At 47.3% G+C, this 22994-nt stretch overlaps 1 non-coding gene across 1 annotated transcript; it reads right to left on the bottom strand.

The window, feature by feature from the left end:
- Positions 1-2819: 2819 nt before the first annotated feature.
- Positions 2820-2957, bottom strand: LOC119926055. The gene has a single exon (XR_005449970.1). It is a non-coding gene; the product is annotated as a small nucleolar RNA SNORA7 (small nucleolar RNA).
- Between the last annotated feature and the right edge of the window lie 20037 nt (positions 2958-22994).

Here is a 22994-nt window from a genome sequence, read left to right as displayed (position 1 = left end):
CTTTGTATCAACTTCTGAGCTCTGTGCTGTGCTGGATACATGCTTATCCCAGACTAAGCTCCCTTTTTCCCTCCCCATCATCCCGACTCGCTCCCTTTGCTCTACCTCCCTCTCCCCCGCTGCAGCACTTGTGTATATTTGTACCTATTTATAATTCTATTCATTGATATTAATAGTGTGTATATATTTATAATTCGATTTATTTGTATTAATGTTACTGATGCCTGTTTACTTGTTTTGATGCTCGTCTCCCTGCTTCTAGACTGTGAGCCCGTTGTGGACAGGGATTGTCTCTCTTTGTGGCTGAATTATACTTTCCAAGTGTGTAGTACAGTGCTCTTCACATAGTAAGCGCTCAATAAATACAATTTAATGCATGGATAAAGGAATAATCCTGTTGAGTATAGCCCTTGTCCACATGGGGCTCACAGTCTAAGTAGGTAGGGCCTAGGATTTAATCCCAATTTTACAGATAAGGAGACTGATGCATGGGAGAAGTAAAGTGATTTGTCTAAGGTCACCTAGCTAACATGTGGCTAAATGCTAGGGTAGGTACGAGATAATCACGTTGGATACAGTCCCTATCCTATATAAGACTCTCAGTCCCTCAGAGGGGTACTTGAGGCACTGTGATATGAAGTTACTTGCCCAAGGTCACAGAGCAAATGAGCGGTGGTCAGGATTAGAACCCAGGTTCTCTGGCTTCCAGGCCCGGGCTCTTTCCACTAGGCCAAGCTGCTTCTAGTCTCCAGACACTAACTGAGCTTCCCAATCTGTCACTCCCTACCTCTGTGTTGAGGGCTCTGAGTCTCCATTGGTTACTTTGAGTCACTAATCATACTCCCGAAATGAAGCTACGAGGATATATTCTATTTTTGATATGGTATTTGTTAAGCACTTACTTCGTGTCAAGCACTGTTCTAAGCAATGGGATAGATACAAACTATTCAGGTTGAACACAATCCCTCTCTCACATGAGGTACACAGTCTCCGTAGGAGGGAGAACCAGAATTGCATCTCCATTTTACAGCTGAGGAAACTGAGGCCCAGAGAAGTGACGTGACTTGTCCAAGGTCACCCGGCAAGCATCAGGGAGAACTGGGACTCTCATGCCCAGATTCTTTCCACTTAATCATGCTGCTTCTCCTATTTAGAAGAATATCACTCTCTCCCTGTCTCTCTCTTTCTCTCTCTGGATACGGGTATACTTATGTAGAAGAAGATGCTGTTGTTGCTAAGGGAACATCACGGGACAGGACCGTTGCTGCAGTTGGGAGTGCCAGGTCCTTATCTTTGTAGGACCTCAGGAAACATGTGACCAGAGGGTGACGTGAGAGGTCCATCCACAGGGGCCCAGGTCGGTCCTCCAGGGATCCCCCTCGGTGCAGTGACTGTTTTTATGTACGGGGACGGGGCCCATTAGGAGAGCAGGTCAATATCCATGAGAGAGGAGAGAGTGGCTGAGGGCTCCTGTCCATCCCTTTGTGGCTGAAAGAACCCAGGAATCCTAGGAGAAAGAGGAGACCAGCCCAGTCCAGAGGAGGTCAGTGCCCCCGCCAGCCCCTGCTTCGCTGGTGAGAGTGAGCGGGGGTGGAGAGAGGCAGGATGGAACCAGAATGATGAAGCTAGAGATGGAGCCATTCTGAGGAGATTCTCGAAGTTGGGGAACAGGTTAGAGTTCATTCAATCAATCGTATTTATTGAGCGCTTACTGTGTGTGCTTACTGTGTGCAGCGCACTGTACTGAGAGCCTGGAAAGAACAATTCAGCAACAAATCGAGACGATCCCTGCCCACAAGTGCTCACAGTCTAGAAGGAGGGAGAGACCAGTTCAGACCAAGACCGTACCCCAAACAGGGAATGGCTTGCCAGCAATAATAAATCATAAATAATGTTGGTACATGTTAAGCACTTACTGTGTGCCAAGTACTGTTCTAAGCGCTGGGTTAGATACAGGTTAATCAAGTTGGACACAGTCCCTATCCATCATGGAGCTCACACTCATCCCCATTTTACAGATGAGGTAACCGAGGCACAGGGAAGTGAAGTGACTTGCCCAAATTCTCCCAATAGACTTGTGAGAAATACGGGATTAGAACCCACATCTTTTGACTCCCAGGCCCGTGCTCTATCCACCAGTGGCCCCATCACCGACACAGCTCTCCTCCCTCCAGCATCCCCACCATGGCTACTGTGGCATCTGCCCGCCAGGCTCAGATGCTACAACCAAGCATCAGTACGATGCTACAGTCACTTCGGCTATCAGCGGTTCCTGTATGTCAAAAACGTTTTCAGTGGGAACGTAATTGTCAGGGATGAGAGAGTGTGACCGATTCTGGGAAAAAAACCCAGTATCATCGTCAATTCCTCTGTACCGAAGTTGTCCTGCGAATCAATGCTTACCGTGGCAGGAGAGTTTGCATTCGCCAGTGTAGTTTAGAGCTATGCCATTGAGAGATACTCTCGCTAGGGTTACCCATAACGGAACAGTCTAAGCGGAAACGTCAGACAAAGTTGATTTATCTTTGCTGGGGAGCAGTGGAATGGGAAATAGTCAAAGGCAGATGAACAACTGATCAAAATGTGGATCAAAGACAACGGCAGAGACTCAGGTTTTCACTGAGTGGAAGGAGGCAATGGTAAAGCACTTCTTTATGTTTACCAAGAAAACTCTAAGGGTATACGTTCCAGAATGACTACTGGTAGTTTATCCATAAAGCCTTCTTGCTAAACATATGACAGTGGTTTTCCTTCTTCCATGCAGTAAACTTGAGTCTCTGCCCTCCACTCTCTCCCATGCCCAGCACAGGTGAGTTTTGACTTGTAGCAAATTGCCTTCCACTCGCTAGCCACTGGCCAAGCCAGGAATGGAATGGGCAGGGCTCTGCTTAACTCTCCCTCCTGTAGCCGAGACTGGTAGAGTACTGGGAACTCTACAGGTGCGATCCTGAGAGGGGCTGGGGATATTAGTTTGAATATAAAATCACTTCTAGACTATATGCTCGTTGTAGGCAGGGAACGTCCCTACGAACTCAATTATGTTGGACTCTCCCGACCATTTATTACAGTGCTCTGCACACAGTAACTTCTCAATAAACATGTCGAATGACCTAGAACATTTCACAGTAGCCAAGTTCATCTTTTTACCAAGTTCGTCTTTTGATGTTCTCTGGTAGCCTCCTATCTCCAATTTATTTTAGGTTTCTGTCGCCCCAAATAATAATAATGTCTGTTTCTCTTGTTAAATGCTAAGTATACGCCAAGCATAGTAGTATGTACAGAGGTGGATGCACAGTAATCAGATAGGGCACAGTGTTTACCCCACACTGGGCTCACAGTCTCCGTAGCGGGGAGAAATTCGAGTCTTGAATTTCCGTTTTATAGATGAAGATTCTGATGCTTAGTGAAGTTTAATATGGTGCCCAAAGTCACAGAGGAGGCACGTGGTAGAGCCAGAATTAGAACCCAAGTCCTCCGACTCCAAAGACTGTGCCCTTTCCACTACACTATGCCACTCCTACAAGACTGTGAACTTGGAATTCCTTGACAGCAGGGATCATTTGTACTAATATTATTGAACTCTGTAGGTGCTCAGTACGTGCAAATGACTGATTTACTCCTACAGGAATTAATATTGATTCCTTTAACGATGCCATCAAGGCCTGTAAATTGAAGTCTTCCCTCTTCCTATGCAGGGAGTCGACATCATCCCCGAGAAATGTCCACGGTGAGGGAAATTTCTCCTCTGGGATTCTCGGAGGTCCGGGAGCTGCAGCTGGTCCACGCTGCGCTGTACCTCCTGGTCTACTTGGAGACCCTGACGGGGAATCTCCTCATCGTCGCCGTCACCGCCCTCGACCGGCTTCCCAACACCCCCGTGTACTTCCTCCTGAGGAAACTGGCCCTCATCGATCTCTGCCTCATCTCCGCCACCGTCCCGAAATCCATCACCATCTTCCGGACTAACTGCTGATCCATATCTTTCTTGAGCTGTGCCACTCAGCTCTTCTTGGTGATACTGTTTCCTGCCTCGGAGTTGTTCATCCTTACGGCAATGTCTTACGACAGCTACGCCGCCATCTGCCTTCCCCTATGCGACGAGGTCATCATGGAACCTGGAGCTTCTGGAAAGATGGCGGCCGCCTCTTGGCTCAACGGAGGGCTGTTCGGGGTTTTGTTTTCATCTTCGACCTTCTCCTTGTCCTTCTGTGGGTCCAACGTCGTCCAGCATTTATTCTGTGACGTCTCCTCCCTGCTGAAAATCACCTGCTCTTAAGACCACTCCGCCATCAACGTAAGTGTGACCTTCGGGCTGACCATAGGTGCCATAAGCTTGATTGTCATCGTCACCTCGTACGATGGTGCGGCATCTTCCAGGCCGTTCTAAGGATGCCGGCCGCCAAGGGCCGCGCCAAAGCCTTCTACACCTGCCTGCCCCATCTCGTCGTCATCACAGTCTTCCTCTCCTCAGGCATGTTTGGCTGTCTCCAGCCTCCCTCACACTCTTCCTCGGTGTTCGACCTGCTGATGTCGGTGTTCTTTGCCGTCATGCCCCTGGCCCTGATCACTCTCATCTGCAGCTTGAGGAACCGGGACTTGAAAGCTGCTCTGTGGACAGTCTCAAAAAGGATATTCCCCCAGGCTCCTCTATAGGTCGAAATGCCTGTTTCCTAGTGCTGATATTCAATCCATTAGTCAATCAATCGTGTTTACAACAGGACCGATCATATTTACTACTATAGAATAAGGGATTGGATTAACGTGGTAGCAGTTTGGATGGAGAGTAAAGGACCTATTTTAGCGATCTTGGGAAAGGGGAACTGACAGGATTTAGTGATGGATTGAATTTGTGGGTTGAATGAGAGAGAGAAGTCGAGGTTGATATCAAGTTTCTGGGCTTGTGAAACAGGAAGAATGGTGAGTCATCTACGGTGATGGTAAAATCAAGGGGAGGATGGGGTTTGGAGGGGAAGATAAAGAATAGATTTGGTAAGCGTGTTTCTTGCCCACAAGGAGCTTACAGTCTAGAGGGGATTGATCATGCCAGTGGGAGACATGGCACTTGTGTTCTAATGCCAACCCTGCCACTGACAAGCTGTGTGAACTTAGGTGACCAACTTAACCTCTCTGGGACTCTCTGTAACATGAGGATTTGATACATGCTTTCTTTTTCTCTTATATTCTGAACCTCTTATGGTCAGGGACTTACTCGGAACTGATCATTTAGTTTCTACTCAGCACTTGTTGCAGCCTTTTCATTCATTCATTCAATTCATTTAATCGTATTTATTGAGCACTTAATTTGTGCAGAGCTCTGTACTAAGCGCTTCAGAAGTACAAATCGGCAACATATAGAGACAGTCCCTACCCAACAAAGGGCTCACAGTCTGGAAGGGGGAGACAGACAAAAAAAACCCCAAAACTAGTAGATAGGTGTACGTACCAACAGTATAAATAGAATCATAGCTATATATATACATCACTGATAGAATGAATAGAGTAATAAATATGTACAAATGTACACAAGTGCTGTGAGAAGGGAAAGGGAGAAGGTCAGGGGGATGGAGAGGGGAAGGGCGAAGGACAGAGGGAGGGAGGGGGTGGGGAAGGAAGGAGGAGGAGAGGAAAATGGGGGGCTCAGTCTGGCAAGGCCTCCTGGAGGAGGTGAGCTCTCAGTAGGACTTTGAAGAAAGGAAGGGAGCTAGTTTGGCGGATGTGTGGAGGGAGGGAATTGCAGGCCAGAGGTAGGACGTGGGCCAGGGGGCGACAAGGGGACAAGCGAGAACGTGGCACAGTGAGGAGTTTGGGGCAGAGGAGCAGATTGTGCGGGCTGGGCTGTAGAAAGAGAGAAGGGAGGTGAGGTAGGAGGGGGCGAGGTGATGGAGAGCTTTGAACCCGAGAGTGAGGAGTTTTTGCTTGATTCAAAGGTAGATAGGCAACCACTGGAGATTTTTAAGGAGGGGAGTGACATGCCCAGAGCGTTTCTGTACAAAGATAATCCGGGCAGCAGAGTGAAGTATAGACTGAAGCAGGGAGAGACAAGAGGATGGGAGATCAGAAAGGAGTCTGATGCAGTAGTCCAGTCGGGATAGGATGAGAGATTGAACCAGCGAGGTAGCGGTTTGGATGGAGAGGAAAGGGCAGATCTTTGCAATGTTGTGGAGGTGAGACCAGCAGGTTTTGGTGACGGATTGGATGTGTGGGGTGAATGAGAGAGCAGAGTCAAAAACGAAACCAAGGTTATGGGCTTGTGAGACGGGAAGGATGGTAGTGCCATACACAGTGACGGGAAAGTCAGGGAGAGGACAGGATTTGGGAGGGAAGATAAGGAGCTCAGTCTTGGACATGTTGAGTTTTAGATGGCCGGCAGACATCCAGATGGAGATGTTCTGAAGGCAGGAGGAGATAGGAGCCCGGAGGGAGGTAGAGAGAACAGGGGTGGAGATTTAGATTTGGGTGTCATCAGCGTAGATATGATAGTTGAAGCCGTGGGAGCGAATGAGTTCACCAAGGGAGTGAGTATAGATGGAGAACAGAAGGGGACCAAGAGCTGACCCTTGACGAACCCCTACAGTAAGGGATGGGAGGGGGAAGAGAAGCCCGCGAAGGAGACTGAGAATGAACAGCCAGAGAGATGAGAAGAACCAGGAGAGGACAGAGTCTGTGAAGCTAAGGTTGGATAGTGTGTTGAGGAGAAGGGGATGGTCCACAGTGTCGCCGTCAACTGAGAGGTCGAAGCAGATTAGGATAGATTAGGAGCCATTGGATTTGGCACGTAGGAGGCCATTGGTGGCCTTTGAGAGGGCAGTTTCGGTGGAGTGTAGGGAACAGAAGCCAGGTTGGAGGGAGTCTAGGAGAGAGTTGGAGTTGAGGAATTCGAGGGAGCGAGTGTAGAAGACTCGTTCTAGAAGGTTGGAAAGGAAAGATCGGAAGAAGATAGGGCGATACCTAGAAGGGGCACTGGGATTAAGAAAGTATTTTTTAGGATGCAAGAGACGTGGGCATGTTTGAAGGCAGAGGGGGAGGAACCAGTGGAGAGTGAGCGGTTGAAGATGGACGTTAAGGAGGGGAGGAGGGAAGGGGTGGTGAGAGTTTTCATACAATGAGAGGGAATAGGTTCTGAAGCACAGGTAGATGGGATGGCACTTGAGAGGAGGAAGGAGATCTCATCTGAAGATACTGCTGGGAAGGATGGTAAAGTAGCGGAGAGGGTTGAGAGCGGGGGTGATGGAGAAGGGGGAGGGGTAACTTTGGGAACTCAGACATGATGGTGCTAACTTTACGATTGAAACGGGTATAACATTTTCCATGTGAACCGTTAATAAAGAATATAATGATAATGTTGATAAGTATGGTCACATTAATTGCTTATGCTTATGATCAGGAGCCTATGCACTTATAATTCCTGAGTTAGATCCAGCTACCCCTTGCAGAGTCTTGCTACAGTAAATTTGGAGGGATCTTGTAATTGCTTTTTTAGGGTATCTTCCAAGTGGGTTAATGATGATAATAATAATAATCATTATTATCATTATGGTATTTGTTAAGCGCTTTCTTTGTGCCAGGCACTGTACTAAGCACTGGGGTGGATACAAACAAATCGGGTTGGCCACAGTCCCCTGTCTCACGTGGGTCTCACAGTCTCGATCCCTATTTCACAGATGAGGTAACTGAGGGCCAGTGAAGTGAAGTGACTTGCCCAAGGTCACACAGCAGACTAGTAGCAGATCCGAGATTAGAATCCGGATTGATGGACCACAATGATTCCCTGCATTGCTTTGATTTTTCCTAAAGTATTGGGATTAGGAGGGATAGCCTCACTCCTCACTCTGGGCTTCAAGGCTCTCCATCACCTCAGCCCCTCCTACCTCACCTCCCTTCTATCCTTCTACAGCCTAACCCGCACCCTCCGCTCCTCTGCCGCTAACCTCACTGTACCTCGTTCTCGCATGTCCCGCCGTCGACCCTCGGCCTACGTCCTTCCCCTCCCTGAAATGCCCTCCCTCCACATATCCTCCAAGCTAGCTCTCTTCCTCCCTTTAAAGCGTTACTGAGAGCTCACCTCCTCCAGGAGGCCTTCCCAGACTGATCCCCCTTTTTCCTCTCCTCCTCCCCATCCCCTCGCCCTACCTCCTTCCCCTCCCCACAACACTTGTAGATATTTGTACAGATTGAATACTCTATTTTACTTGTACACATTTACTATTCTACTTATTTTATTAATAATGTGCATATAGCTTTAATTCTATTTGTTCTGACGATTTTGACACTTGTCTACATGTTTTGTTTTGTTGTCTGTCTCCTCCTTCTAGGCTGTGAGCCCGTTGTAGGGTAGGGACCTTCTCTTTATATTGCCGACTTGTACTTCTCAAGCGCTTAGTACAGTGCTCTACACATAGTAAGCGCTCAATAAATATGATTGAGTGAATGAATCAATGAATGAGCAGAATTTCAGGCTTCTTGTTGCTCAGAGACCACGGTAAACCTATTGCCACAATGAGCACTTCGGCATATGTTAGTCTACTCTTACTGTGGGCAGAGCACCAAATGCATCACCATGCTGGAAGTAGGAAGTTCCAGAATTCGTTTTCCCTGGTGATGTTCTGAAGGAAGTCAAGTCAGATCCTCAAGCATTCCAGAGTCATTCTGAGTTATCTTCGGACTGACTGAAGCCTCTTCCTTCGCCAACCAGACTAATGGGTCACCAGGCCTCAAACTTACATGCCCCTCTTTAAGGGCAGGGACAAGGTCACTTACTTCTGTAGTACTTTTCCAAGTGCACTCTGAGGGGCGTGCATGCACCACAGCCACAGACAGGGTGGTTAGCAGTACAGCGCTGCAGACCATTCTACTGGCCCTTAGTCCTAGAAGCACATAGCTGCTACATTCTGTTTGACAGCCCCTGGAGAATGTCATTACTTTTTTGATTTTTTTTACTGTTCTCGTCTATCGCTACTAATCAATGTGCTGCCTAAGTTACAGAATTCTGTGATTGTTATTTAGCAATACGTTGCCAATTTAGAGTTTTAATTTAGTTTTTGTTTGCTTTTTTTGTATTTGTTAAATCGCTTACAAAGTGTCAGGCATGGTTAGAAGCGCTGGAGCGGATGCAAGCAATCAGGGTTGGACCCAATCCCTGTCCCACTTGGGCCTCACAGTCTCAATCCCCATTTCACAAATGAAGTAACGGAGGCACAGATAAGTGAAGTGACTTGTCCAAGGTCACACAACAGACAAGTGGCTGTGAATTCTTTGATTGATCTTTACCATGCGTCTGCAGCTAATGCCCTATTCCTCTTTCCTTCTATATGGTGAATCTCTTGGAGGTTGGGGATAATGTCAAATTCTCACAGTGCATTTTCCCAGTATGTTTTATACTGTTTTGTACAAAGTACTAGTACTACTAGTGTTACTGATGATGATGTTCTGTCTACACAGAACCAGAGTAATATATCAGTCTGCACGAAAAAAGCCATACATAAAACAACATGGCCTAATGGACACAAAATGGGTCTGGGAGACAGAAGGACCTGGGTTTGGATTCTGATCCTACCACTTGTCTACTGCTGTGTGACCTTGGGCAAGTTACTTTACTTCTCTGGGCCTCAGTTACCTAATCTGTAAAATGGGGATTAAGACTATGAGCCCCATATGGGTCAGGAACTGTATCCAATCTGATTAGCTCATCTTTACTCCAGCGCTTAGCACAGTGCCTGGCACATAGAAAGCACTTAACAAATAACACACACACACACACAAACAAAAAAACTAAATTAAAAATCTAAATTGACAACAATTTCAGGCAACAAGGTCACACAGTAGAGAACTGGCAGGGTTGGTATTAAACCCCATGATCCTCTGACTCCCAGGCCCATGTTCTATCTACTAGGCCACCTCCGTCTTGTCTGAAACTCCCTTCCCCTTCATATCTGACAGACCATTACTCTCCTCACCTTCATAGCTTTATTAAAATCATACCTTCTCCAAGAACTTCTTCGACTAAGTCCTCATCTCCCCTATTTCCTCTCCCTTCGGTATCACCTATGCTTTTGGATGTATTCCCTTTAAGAACTGGTATTCACCCCACCCTCAGCCCCTCAGCACTTCCGGGCTTTCCTGTCACTGAAAATGGCATCACCATGCTTTCCATTGCACAAGTCCATAACATTGGAGTTATCCTTGACTTCCCGCTCTCATTCAACCCACATTTTCAATCCCTTACCAAACTCTATCAGTCCTACTCCATCCAAACTGCTACCACGTTGATAAAATCACTCATCCTATCCCGCTGCATCAGCCTCCTTGCTGACTTCTCAACCTCCGCAATCACTCACCCTATCCTGCTGCATCAGCCTCCTTGCTGACCTCCCAACCCTCTGCCTCTCCCCACTCCAGTACATACTTCACTCCACTGCCCGGATCATCTTTCTACAGAAACACACAGAACATGTTACCGCCCTACTCAAAAATCTCCAGTGGCTGCCTATCCACCTCCTTATCAAACAAAAACTCCTCACCAGTAGCTTTAAAACACTCTACTACCTTGCCCCCTCCTGACTCACCTCGTTTATCTCTTTCTACAACCCAACCTACAAATTTCGCCACTCCGGTGTTAACCTTCTCACTGGGCATCGATCTCACCTGTCTCACTGCCGACTCCTGGCTTGCGTCCTACCTCTAGCCTGGAATGCTGTCCCTTCTCAAATCTGCCAGACAATTACTTTTCCCAACTTCAAAGCCTTACTGAAGACACATCTGCCCCAAGAGGCCTTCCCAGTCTTAGCTCCACTTTTCCTCATCTCCCACTCCCTTCTGTATTGTCCTGACTTGTTCCTTTTGCCTTTCTATCCCCTCTCCCAGGCCCACATCACTTACGTATTTATCTGTAATTTTATTTATTTGTATTGATGCCTGTCTCAGCACCCTTCAGACTGTGAGTTCATTGTGGGCAGGGATTGCCACTATTGTTGTATTGCACTTTCCCAAGCTTTTAGTACAGTGCTCTTCACACAGAAAGCATTTGTTAAATACGATTGAATGAATATTAACGAGAGCTATATATGTATTACTGAAAAGGGCATATAGTGTCGAGAGCATATTTGCATTTCTTCGAGCTGAATAGACAGAGAAAGAACCTAATGCCTATACAATATTGAACACAGTGAAGGAAAGACAAAGCACTTAACTCTTCTGTAACCCAAACAGGCATTTTGAAACCTGTAATGTCAAAGGGTTTGGTCTCAACTGACCGTGGAGAGAAAGCCTTTTGTTCTGGAATATTAACGTAAGCACAAACAGTCAACAAAGAGACTAACGCAAAAAAGGTCATTTTAACCATTTGGCACAAAGGACTGTGGTTGCTTGGTTGGCTGGTTGGTTATATTAAACATGTTCTATATGCTGAGCATTGGGCTAATCGCGGGATAGGGAAATTAGAATTAAATCAGACATTGCACATGTGCCACACAGGGCGTGAAATCGAGGATGGGGTAGGCAGATTGAAAGAATGTGGCAGCAGATTCTGGCACTTCAGGGTATCGTGAAGTCTTCTGGTGATGGAAGACTTCGACCTTTTGGTCTTGAAGGGGATCTAGGTCTTCCTTACATCAAGCTCTACTCACTCTCTCACCCTTCAGGGAACTTCTAGCACATGGGAAAAGGTTGCTTATACTGACAATGAACTGCTCACGACCACCTGCTCTGTTTATCATTTTATTGTACTCTCCCAAGCACTTAGTGCGGTCCTCTGTACACAGTAAGCACTCAATAAATACGATTGAATGAATGAATGAACTGCTCACCAGCAAGGAAGCAAGAGAGAGACTCTCACTCCAACAGGCCACCATGGTAAAGCAGCAGTCATTATGGTTGTGCCAACAACAAGCACCAAAGACTCAGCACTGACAATAATAATGATGATACTTGATTAGCGCTTATTTTGTGCCAAGCACTACTCTAAGTGATGGGGTAGACACAGGTTAATTGGGTTGAGAACATTCCCTGTTCCACATGGGGCTCACGTTCTTAATCCCCATTTTACAGATGAAGTAACCGACGCCCAGAGAAGTGAAGTGATTCGCCCAAGGTCACACAGCATACAAGAGGCAGAGCCGGGATCAGAATTCAGATCCTTTTGTGCTCTATCCACTAAGCCATGCTGCTTTCCTAATCCAGCTGCTAGTTCAGTACTAGCATGCACATCTACACAGACATTGCTCATGCTAATGAAGATTAATTATTAGTCTTTCCCAATATGATGTCCTTATGTTTTTTCAGCTTTCCCTTCTTTCCTTGCCACAGCTATTTCTGGGACGAAAGCATGCAGGGGCAGTAACATGCCCACGCACACGCACACGCGCGCGCGTGCACACACACACACACACACACACACACACACACCACCAATAAATTAACACTGAACAAAGCACTGCCTAAATATAATAATTGTGGTTTCTAAGTGCTTACTATATGTCAAGCACTGAACTAAGTGCAAATTGGAAGCTTCCAGACATCACTAGTTACTCATCTAAGCATTTGTTGGTTTTAAAACACAGGTTGGAACAATAAAAGGCCTTCAGTACAGCTAGCAAAAGAGGGTAAATGGAGATGAATAAAAGGCCAAAAAATTTCTGGAATGTTTAACAAGCTATCTAAATATCTGGCTCTTTTTGAAAGGTCCCAAGAAGGATGAAACCTTCAAACAAGCTTGAAACCAGGCTTCCGTGATCATTTCGGGCAGACAAAAGGAACAGCAGAGACAGCTGAGAGCCAAGAGGGCATTTTGGACATAAACCTGGGAATATCTCATCATAAGCCCTCTTGATCATTAGCTAATGAACGTTTACCGCAACGGTTGAAATGGTAAAGTGCTCTATAATTCATGGAATGATCACGAAGACATGTTTGGGGAAATGAGTACTAATCCGGAGAAGCTTGAGAATATCGAGGACGAAATGGGACATAATGAAAGAAAAACTACAAGGCAGAAATGTAGTAAACAAATAGGAGGGCTAATATAGAATATCTGTAACATGACCCATATTACATATGTGCTCAGTCAATCCATCATTGATATTTATTGAGCACTTATTTTGTACAGAATATTGTACCGAGAATCGAACTAAAGATTTTGTATGCTCTGGGGCTTATTGAGTTCAGCCCCAGTCCCTGAGAACAAAACCCAAGTACCACTGTCAGGAGGATTCATTTTTGCCACAGGAGGAATTTGGACTAGGCTCATTACTGGATTCTGGAGGTGGGGGGTTGTTTTTATTTTTATGGTATTTCTTAAGGAGCTCTGATGCCAACAGGGGTCAATACAATCTCAGCGTCCTTCAACCTCCTAACAACTTCACACAAGCTATGACTGTCACAACTAAGAGTACTCCTCACAAAACCAAAATATCCCTTTCCATTTATATTTTCAATACCGATGTAAAAGAAACAGATCATCATGTGACTATGTCCTTCCAGAGAACACTATCTGAAATGTCAAAAATAGTCCAAAAGGCAATCTTCTGTCAGTACACCAACAAAAATAAAAATGAATCCTGAAGTCAGGAATGTGGTATTAGCTGTGAAAACTCTTTGTCATCTTTGTCATCTTTCCAGAACAAAAATGACATCTCTCAATGTGCAGAGAGCAAGCTAGGAGCATTTTGCGAAGGAAATCCTTGTGAAGGAGTTCAAGGCATGGGCACACAAAATGTGTCTCCAGACATGGTTGAAAAACTCTTGCAATTTCTACTGAGACCAATCCGGCTTGACTACCATGAAGCCATGCAAAACCATAATCTCAAAGTTAGGAGTCGAGGGCATGAATATTACACTTCTTTTCAGCCAAATCCGAACCTGTCTTTTCATGATTGTATCATTTGAAAACGGGCATGTGACATCCCAATGGGTAAATAGAAACCCAACACAGACATTCTTGGATCCTAAATTTTTAATTCCTTTCCCTGCAAAATCAGCTAATGGTATTTATTGAGTGTCTACTGAGTGTAGAGCACTGTAATGACTGCTTGGGAGAGTATGCCAGAAACAAAACATACAGTTCTCCCACTCAAGGAGTTCGTGACCTCATGACAAGTAGGCACATATTTTCTACAATCAAAAAAGAGGAAAAAGCTATAACAGATAATAATAGTAGTATGAAGACATTAATGTTGAATATAAATACCTAAGTGCTAAGGGAGACTGTTGGGCTGATGTAACGACTTGCCATATGGAGAATTAATCTGGGTAGGTTTCCTGGAGGAGGTGGGGTTTTAGTAGGGCTTGGAAAATAGGAAGTACTGTGGTTCAGCCGATTGAATCTTGTGTCTACTCCAGCACTTAGTACAGTGCTACTAAACACATTCCACAATTATTATTATTGTTTATTGGAGAAGGTGTTCCAGACGGAGGGCCAGAGTGAAGAGAGGGTGGCAGGATGAAAAGTCAAGAGCAATGTACAGTTAGAATTAAACCATCCTGGGCAAGTTTGAAATGTGGTTTCCTCCAAACGTTAGTGGGGATGGAGTTTGGATTTAGGAAGATTGTCTCTAGTCCCCTTACCAAGAGCTGAATTGTGAGGCACTCTAGCTGCAGCATTCATTTAGACTGGAAGCTCCAGACCCGTCATCTAGAACTGCTGGGAACTGTTTTATAAATCTATCTGGGAATGATCAGAGCTTCTAAACACTGCATGATGTAAGAAATCACGCATGTGAAATCTCCCAGTGGTTGCTACCAAGGGTAAGACCATGACTTACCAGTCGTTCCAGTCCTAATGAAAGGAAAAATAAAATTAAAAAAACTCTGGCTCTTCCTATATTCTTTTGTAATATATGCTCCAAGGTATTTAGTGTATACTCTGCACACAGTAAGTGCTCAATAGATAACCTTGATTGCTTGATTGACTGCTGTATTTTCTGTGGAGGAAGTGTTTTAAAATAAGTCTTGATTTAGAGCTTATACTTTTAGAACTTGATATTTACCTTACTCTCAGACCCACAGCACTTCGGTTTTCATGGTATTTGTTAAGGACTTAGTACGTGTCACAGCACTGATCTAAGCACTGAGGGAGATATATCTCAATCAGCTAAGAGACCGTCCTTGTCTCACATGGAGATCACAGTTTAATTAGGAGGATAAACAGGTTTTTAACCCTCGTTTTATAGTCGAGGAAAAAAGGGTCCAGAGAAGTCAAATGACTTGCCCAAGGTAACACAGCAGGCAATGGCAAAGCTGGGATTAGAACCCAGGTATTCTGACTCCCAGGCAGGTGCTCTTTCCACTAGGGAATGCTGCATTAGTAATTTATTCGCTTATATTAATGTCTGTCTCCCCTTCTAGACTATAAACTCACTGTGGGCAGAGAACATGCCTATCACCTCTGTTGTATTGCAATCTACCAAGCACTTGGTACGATTCTCTTCACACAGTAACCAATCAATAAATACCGTTAATTGATTGTTGACTTTGTTTCCTAAAGGAAGATGGGTTAAAGTATAAGAAGGAAAGCACATTAATAACAGGGAACCACCGATGAAAATCTCCTGATCTAAATCAGGGACTGGCTTCTCTTTATTTTATTGTAAGTAATTAATGACAGGCATTCATAATGCATGGAAAAAAATCGGCGCACCCCGACCGCCCTCCCCGAGCAGGAGCAGCTTCTCCTCCCGGGCCGCGCCCTCTCCATCCTCCAGCAGGGGGCGATCCATCCTCCTGCCCCGCCCCCTGCCGCCGCCGCCTCCTGCGCCCGGAGCTTGCTCCCCAGCCCGGCCCCCGCGGGAACCGGCCCCTGGACCTCCAAACCCCGCGGGGGGCTCGGGCCCGAGGGAGTCAGGTGCCGGGGGAGAACAGGGGCTCGAGACGGCCGGGCTTAGCCCCAAAGCCCTCGGGACGGTGGAGAACATGGCAGCAGCAGCAGGGGGAGCATGAGGAGGTGCCGCGGTGGCCGCTGTGGACGCTGCTCCGGCTGCAGCTCCAACCTCTGCCGCCAGGGGTCGCACTGAGCCCCGCCTTCTCCCCGACACGCCAGACACGCCCGAGCCGCTCGCTCTATCCCTTGGTGATATGCGCATACCCCGCTCCCGGCCTTCGCCCCCTCCTCGCTCTCTCCTTGGCCGTTGCGCTTATGCTCCGTTCCTCCTTCTCGCCCTCCCAAGGTGCGCACCCATATGACTCCTCGCGCCCGAGCACCCCGGGCCTCGTCACGTGCCGCTGGCCGCGCACACGGAGAAGCTTTGGAGGCTCGGGAAGGGAGGGGATACGGGTCAGGGGAAGGCCGCGGTGCAGCAGTGTTTATTTTTATCATTATTATTATTATTATAATGATGATAATAATAATAATAGTACTTCTTGAGCAGTAATTTTGGGCCGAGCACTGTTCCAAGCTCTGGGGTAGATACAAGGTAATCAGCTTGGACACATTCCCGGTTCCACGTGGGACTCACACACGCATTTCCATTTTACAGATGAGGTAACTGAGGCACAGAGAAGTGAAGTGACTTACCCGAGATCACACAGGAGACATTTGGCGACAGAAGGTTCTCCTCCCAGGGGGAACGAGGGAAAGGGAAAGCGGGGTAAATTGGAGAGAAGGAGGAGAGGGGAGGGGAGGGGAGAGACAGCGCGGTCAACTGCCTGGAGGACCTGACCTCGTTCAGGCCGAGCGGAATCAACTGTAACCGCCAACCTGCGAGGCCGCATGATGTGGTGGGAATGTTGGGGGACAGAGAGGCCCAGAGATCGGCAGGCCTTGCGGGCACCCCAGAGGAGAGGACCTACCACAATGCTGACCCTATTTCTGACAATCCCTGTCCCCAATTAACAAGTAGCTAACAATAATAATAAAAATTGTGGTATTAAGAGCTTATATGTACCAGGCACTGTAATAAGCCCTGGGGGCGGTACAAGAGAATTGGGTCTGAGACAGTCCATGTCCCACATAGGGTTCCCATTCTCAATTCCCATTTTGCAGATGCGAGAACTGAGGTAAAGAGAAATGAAGTAACTTGCCTGAGATCACACAGCAGAAAAGTGGCAGAGGCAGGATTAGAACCCAGGTCCTAATCCCAGGCCCATATTCTATACACTAATATACGCTGCTTCTCTAACACCCTGTAGGGGTTTGAGGAAGAGGCTGGATCGGCCTGAGGCAGAGAAGGCCTTCCTGCATGGTACTAAACTCTGGCCCCCCACCCACTCAGGGTCCTCCGAGCATGGTTGTCTCTAGGCATCCCTGGGCTCGGGGTCCGCTGCAAAGCTCCACCTTTTTCAGCTCTGGTCTTCACACTTTTTTGTGTGCGCATGTGTGGTATTTGTTAAGCCCTTACTATGTGCCGGGCACTGTGCTAAACGCTAGGGTAGATACCAGATAATCAAGATGGCAAAGTCCCTGTCCAGCATGGTGCTCACTATTTTAATCCCCATTTTTCAGCTGAGATAACTAGGGCAAAGATAAATTATTTATCCAAGGTAACACAGCAAATAAATGGCAGATCTGGGATTAGAACCCAGATCTGGGATTAGAACCCTGCCTCCCAGGCCCGTGCTCTATCCACTAGGCCATTCTGGTTCTTTTGCCCTACCCACTTCAGCCTGCCCAGCCCAGCTCCTCAATTCGGAGCATTGCGGTAGGAAACCATGTGGTGGTAGAAGGGGCAGTAATATGGAGCATCCACCGAGATGAAGTTCGAACAATTGGGCTTTTCTCTGATGCTCCTGGGCAGCCTTCCAACTGCTTTCAATTATGCTGTCTCCTGCCACCTCTTCAACTCTCCCATCTTTCCCAGTAGCATCTCAGGAGGAGATCTCTTGCCTTCTTTCAAAGTCTACCCCCTTCACCTGCACATCCAACCCCATACCTTTGCACCTTATCAAAACACTTGCTCCCTCACTTCTTCACTCCTTAACAACCATCTTCAACGGTTTGGTCTCCGATGGCTTCTTCAACACTGCTTTCAAACATGCCCATGTCTCCCGTACCCTAAAAGGACCCTTGCCTGACCCTCCAGGTCCCTCCAGGCATCACCCCTTCTCCCTCCTACTATTTTTCTCATAACTCCTTTAAGCACAATGTATACACTCGGTGTCTCAGCTTCCTATTCTCCAAATGCTCTTCTTGACCCCCTCAAAACTGGCTTTTGTCCCCTTCACTCCAAAGAACCTGCCCTCTCAATGGTCATCAACGATTCAAGCGCAAAGTACAGTGTTCTGCACACTGTAAGCTCTCCATACATACGATTGAATGATGAATCTCCATCATGCCAAATCCACCTTAATCCTCCTCGACCTAACAGATGCATTGGCTCTGCCACCCTCTTCTCCTGGAAGCTTTATCCAACTTCTGCTTCACTCACACTGTCCTCTCTTGGTTCTCTTTGGCCGCTTATTCTCAGTCTCTTTCAGGGGTTCCTCCTCTACCTCCCAACCACTAACTGTAGGAGGCCCTCATTGTTCAGTTGTGGGCCCTATTCTATTCTCCATCTACACCCACTGTCTTTGAGAACTCATTCACTCTCCTGGCTTCAACTACCGCCTCTATATGGATGATACTCAAATCTTCATCTCCATCCTTGATCTCTCTCCCACTCTGCAATCTCGCATTTCTTCCTGCTTTCAAAACATCTCTACTTGGATGTCCTTCTGTTACCTCAAGCCTAGCGTGTCCAAAACAGAACTACTTATCTTTCCACGCAAATCATGTCGATCCACTTGCTTTCCCTTAAATGTAAATGACACCATCATCCTTCCTGTCTCACAAGCTCATAACGTTGGCATTATACTCACTTCCTCTCTCTCATTCAGCCCATTGCTGAATCCTGGTGGTTCGACCTTTATCACATCGCTAAAATCTGGCCTTTCCTCTCCATCCAAACCGCTACATCATTAATCCAATCACTTATACTCTCCCGAATGGATTACTGTATCATTCTCTTTGATGACCTCCCAGCCTCCTGCTTCTCCCCACTCTAGCCCTTATGTCCCTCTGCTGCCCGGACTATTTTTCTACAAAAACATTCAGGCTATATTTTTCCATTCATCAAGAAACTCCAGCGGTTGCCCATGTACCTCTACATCAAACAGCAACTGCTAACCATTGGTTTTAAAGAACTCAGTCACCATGCCCCCTTTTACCTCACCTTCCTGCTCTCCTACAGCCCAGCCCACATATCTCGCTTTTCTATGCTAACCTTCTCACTGTACCTCGATCTCGTCCATCTCGCTGCAGGCCTCTTGCCCATATCTTTCCTCTGACATGGAATGTCCTCCTGCCTCATATTCTATAGACAATTACCTTACCAACTCCCCTGCGTCAAAGCCTTATTGACTGTAAATTTCCTCCAAAAGGCCTTCCCTGACTAAGCCCTCCTTTCCTCTTCTCCCAGTCCCTTTTGTGTTGCCCTGACTTGCTCCCTTTACTCAGCCTCGCTTCCAGCCCCACAGCACCTATACACTTATATGTCATTTTGGACATATATGACCTCCGCTGGACCACCACCCTCCCTGACACTTCTGCTGGACCACCGGCACCATCTACACCAACACCTTCACTGGGCCACCTGATCAGATGTTCCGACTCCTCTGGTTGGCCCCTGCCACCACCTGCACCGACACTTCTGCAGGGTCACCCTGGCACCTCAGCTGGCCCCCCACATCAGCCACGCTGATACCTCAGCTGGGCCACTTGTGGGCTGGACTGAGGTAGAAGACCAGTGAGGTGAGGTAGGAGAGGACAAGCTGATGGAAGGCTTTAAAGCTGAAGGTGAGGGGTTTCTGGTTGATGCAGAGTGGAATAGGCAAATTCTGGAAGTTAATGAGAAGTGGAACCTGTGAACTTAACCTTTTCCTAGAAAAATGATCTGGGCAGCAGTGTGGAGTCTGGACTGGAATAGAGGGAGTCAGAAGGCAGAAAGGTTAGCGAGGAGTCCCACTCCCCCTGACACAACAAAACCCTTCAACCCGAAATGGTTTACTCCCCCAGAAATTACCTCCCTCCATACCAAGTGGTTCATTCCTCCTGGACCTTCATCCCCTATCCCTAGTGGCACACTCCACCTAGAACTTCATTCCCCTCCCCCTAGGAGTCTCCGTCCTTTTAAGGGCCCCCACCCCCAAGTGGTTCAGTTCATTTGGAGACTCACTGCACAGCCCTCATAGTGGTGTTCTCTCCTGCTGGAAATCTGTCCCTCCTGCCTCTAGTGGTCCACCTCCATCAGAAGTCCATCCATTACTGCCCCGACACCGGATCTAGTGTTGGAAGAACAGAGTTGGTACACACATTCCCTTTGCACAACAAGCTTACAGTCTAGATATTAATATAAAGAAATAAAATCTAGATATGGACATATGTGCTGTGAAGAAGATGATGGGGTGAATACCAAGGATTTATAGCGTTCAAATAGGAGTATATAGGTGACGCAGAAGGAAGAGGGAGTAGGGGAAAAGAGGACTTCATTGGGGAAGGTCTCTTGGAGGAGTTGTGACCTCAGTAAGGTTTTGAAAGTGAAGGCTATTCTGAAGAGACACAGAAGCACATTAAGAAGGCAAAAAGAACAAGAACAAGTTGGGTCTCACTCAAAGACTCATATCATTTTCTGAATTTCTGATGTGTAAAATCTTGCTTGTATATCATCATCAGAGTAGTATGAATATCATCGAGCTGAGAGGCAGGTAAACAAAGGGAGCAAGTCAGAGCAATGCAGAAGGGTGTGGGAGAATAGGAAAAAGGGGGCTTAGTCATGGAAGGCCTCTTGGAGATGTCACTTCAGTAAGGTTTTGAAGGGGTGAGAGCAATTGTCTGCTGGATTTGAGGAGAGAAGGCATTCCATGGCAGATGCAGGACATAGGAATGGGGTCATTGGTGAGATAGATGAGACCGAGGCACAGTGAGAAGGTTGGCATTAGAGGAGTGAAGTGAACAGGCTGCTTTGTAGTAAGAGAGTAGAGAGGTGAGGTTAGGTAGGAGGGGGCAAGATGACTGAGTGTTTCTAAGCCAATAGCGAGGAGTTTCTGTTGGATGCAGAGGTAAATGGGAACGCACTGGAGTGTTTTGAGAAGTGGGGACTAATAATAATAATTGTGGTATTTGTTAAATGCTTCTTATTTGCCAAGAACTCTTCTAAGCACTGGGGTAGATACAAGGTATTCAGGTTGGACACAGTCCCTGTCCCACATGGAGCTGACAGACGTACTCCCATTTTACAGATGAGGGAACTGAGGCATAGAGACATGAAGTGACTTGCCGAAGGACACACAGCAAACAAGTGGAAGAGTCGGGAAGTATTCACATCCTCTGACTCTCAAGCCCTTGCTTTTGCCACTAGGCCATGCTGCTTGTTCTGTACGTTTTTATAGAAAAATGATCTGGGCAGCAGAATGAAGTGTGGACTAGAGTGGGGAGAGGCAGGAGGCAGGGAGGTCAGCAAGGAAGCTGATGGCATAACCCAGGTGGGCTAGGTTGAGTAATTGGATTAGTGGAGTAGCAGGTGGGATGGCAAGGAAAGGGCAGATTTTAGCAACTAACTCAGCCCTACCCTCGTCTCCCCCCTTGTCGTCTGATTCTCTCCATGTCTGACCCTCCCACTCCTGATTCTCTCCTCTTTGGACTATTCCCCATCTGACTCTCCCTTGTCTGGCACTCCCCAGTCTGATTTGCTCCAGGACTCACCACATCTGTCTCTCCCCAAGTCTGACCCTCCCGCATCTGGCTCTTCCCCATCTTACTCTCCCCTCTTCTGACTTTCCCAACTGATTCTCCTCCATGTTACCCTCCCCTCGTCTAACCTCCCCTATGGCTGACCTCCCAATGCTTCACCCCGACTGACTCTCCCCCGTCACTGTCCCCGATCTGACTCTACCCCATCTGACTCACCTCTCATTTGACCCTCCCCTTGTCTGACCTTCCCACGTCTGACTCTCTGGTAGCCTGACTATCCCCCATCTGACCTTCTCTTGTATAGTTCTCCCCAATTTACTCTCGCCAGTGTGAATCTCCCCCCTGGTTTTCTCTCCTGTCTGACTATCCCCTGTCGGACACTTCATTCGTCTAACCCTCCTGCAACTGTGTCTCCTCATATCTGACCCTCCTCTTGTCATCGTCACCCCTCAGGCCTACTCTCTCCAGGATCCCTGTCAGCTGAGGAGGCCCGAGGGGGCCCGGGAAACGCTTAGTGCAGGGCTCAACACGCAATAAATACTTTACTGGATTACTTGAAGGGCTGGACCCCGTTCCTCACTTGGTCTTTTCCTCCCTCTCCGTTCTAGTCCCGTTGTGGCTCTAATCAATCAATCAATCAATCGTATTTATTGAGCGCTTACTGTGTCCAGAGCACTGTACTAAACGCTTGAGAAATACAAGTTGGCAACAAGGCTCTAGGCCTTGTCATCCCCTCAGACTCACCACCTTCCCTGCTGGAACAAGAAGAATCTCCGCTGGCTGCAGACCTGCCAGTCTCGATCTGCCAGGTGACTCTGGAAAGAAACCAAATGGTGGGAAATGGTGGGAAAACCTGCCGTCAGTGGGGACGGGTGGTGGCCCCTCGCTCTCCTCCACTTTTCTCTTTCTCCACACCGCATTCACCCCACGGGGGTCTGGCACTGTGTTATGCTTTATCGTTTCGTCTCTCCCGAGAGTCTGCCCCAGGTTCCTCCTCCTCCTGATACCGTTAAACCTTCTAGACTGTGAGCCTGCTATTGGGTAGAGACCGTCTCTGTCTGTTGCCAACTTGTACTTCCCAAGCGCTTAGTGCAGTGCTCTTCACACAATAAGCGTTCAATAAATACGATTGAATGAATGATTGAGACCCCGAAGAACAGGGGCTGGGCTGGGCCTGATTCCAAGCCAGAAGTACTCTTCCAGCTCTCAGGGTAGGAAGTGCTTCCATCGATGCCGTTCCTGCACAGAAAGCACTGGCCTTTAGATAACAGGCAGCAGAAAGGCCCAGAGCGAGACCCTCCTCAAACTGCCAGCCCGGGGACACCGCCCTGCCATTGAGGCCCAC

The sequence above is a fragment of the Tachyglossus aculeatus genome, chromosome 3 (assembly GCF_015852505.1).
Source record: "Tachyglossus aculeatus isolate mTacAcu1 chromosome 3, mTacAcu1.pri, whole genome shotgun sequence".
In the NCBI taxonomy this organism is placed as follows: domain Eukaryota; kingdom Metazoa; phylum Chordata; class Mammalia; order Monotremata; family Tachyglossidae; genus Tachyglossus; species Tachyglossus aculeatus.
Note: the sequence above shows the minus strand (reverse complement) of the source record. Positions and strands in the feature narration are given on the sequence as shown.